A 1,223-nucleotide genomic window follows, 5' to 3' on the forward strand; every position below is an offset into this window, starting at 1 on the left:
GATGGAGAATTTGCAGTGCGCCAAGGTGTTGTGCTAATGGCCTTGCATATGTTTTCCTGTTCCATTCTCACAACAACCCAACTGGAGTTATTAGCCCAATTTTACAGACTGGAGAGTGAGGATCAGGAAGTTACAGTCACTTGCCCAAAGTCACCTGGCTGGATTCAAACCCACATCGTTCTGATTCCAAAGCCCCTGGTCTTAGCCATTATGGTCCATGAGTACAATTCTCAGGGCTGTGCCCAGGTTCTCTCCCACAGGCTGTCGAGTGCTGTGGGTGGGGGTGAGGGCAGCTGCTCTGGCCCTGCCACTGTCTCCCTTGCTGCTGCCCCTTGGGTGGGGAAGTGTGTTGTGCAAAGTCTGAGATGTGAGGCCTGCCCATTGTCATGCATCAAGGGAAGGGGATCCCAGTGATAAGGATGATGATGATGATGATGATGATGATATCAGTCTATCGGCCAACCCAGCAACCCCTGTGGAGGTAGGCAGTCCATCGAGCATTAAGCCTGATAGAAACCAAGGGCCCGGCCATGAGGCCCAGCAGCCACTTGGATGGGTTGCAAACCTGGACTGCCACCAGGTGCACGGGACATTCAGAGCAGGAGCCAGTTCCCGAGGCAGCTGTGTGGGGTACTGTGATGCCTGTGGGAAGATTATGTTTATGGTGGGGTTGAAATGCAGAGAAAACCGAGGGAGGAGAGTGTGGGCTTCTCTTCTTATATGGGGCCTAGACATCCACTAACCACTGACATTCCTAGATAACTTGGTGTCAGAAGTCCCCAAAGTCCCCAAGAAGTGGACTTCTCCCTGGGGCTGAGTAGGGTCCTGCCCAGTGGGATGGCTGTGGAGCTGAGCCCCTGAGCTCTACTGTCCTTTGCAGGATGAGGTGCAAGTCCCAGCAGCTTGGCCGCGGCAGAGCTGGGTAGTGCCACATTCGTCACACCCCCCATCGCCCGGACTCCAGGGCTGGATGGCAGGAAATGCTGAGGGAACAGGGCAGAGAGGCTGGGGCCCAAGAGCCTGGGTCCTGCTCCCACTCAGCCTCTGTCCCTGTGAGGAGAAGTCCCTCTTCTCTCCAACCTGGTAGGAGTGACGGGTGGATAGAGCAGCTCTGTGGAGCAGAGAGTGCTCGGCAGATGTCGAGGTTGCCATTTGTGATCACCCCAGCCCTATGCGGTTGTCCTTCCCCCACCCACACTCTTCTAGGAAGCTGTCCCCAGGGA

This window comes from Galeopterus variegatus, unplaced genomic scaffold, assembly GCF_000696425.1.
Source record: "Galeopterus variegatus unplaced genomic scaffold, G_variegatus-3.0.2 Scaffold2188, whole genome shotgun sequence".
Lineage (NCBI taxonomy): Eukaryota > Metazoa > Chordata > Mammalia > Dermoptera > Cynocephalidae > Galeopterus > Galeopterus variegatus.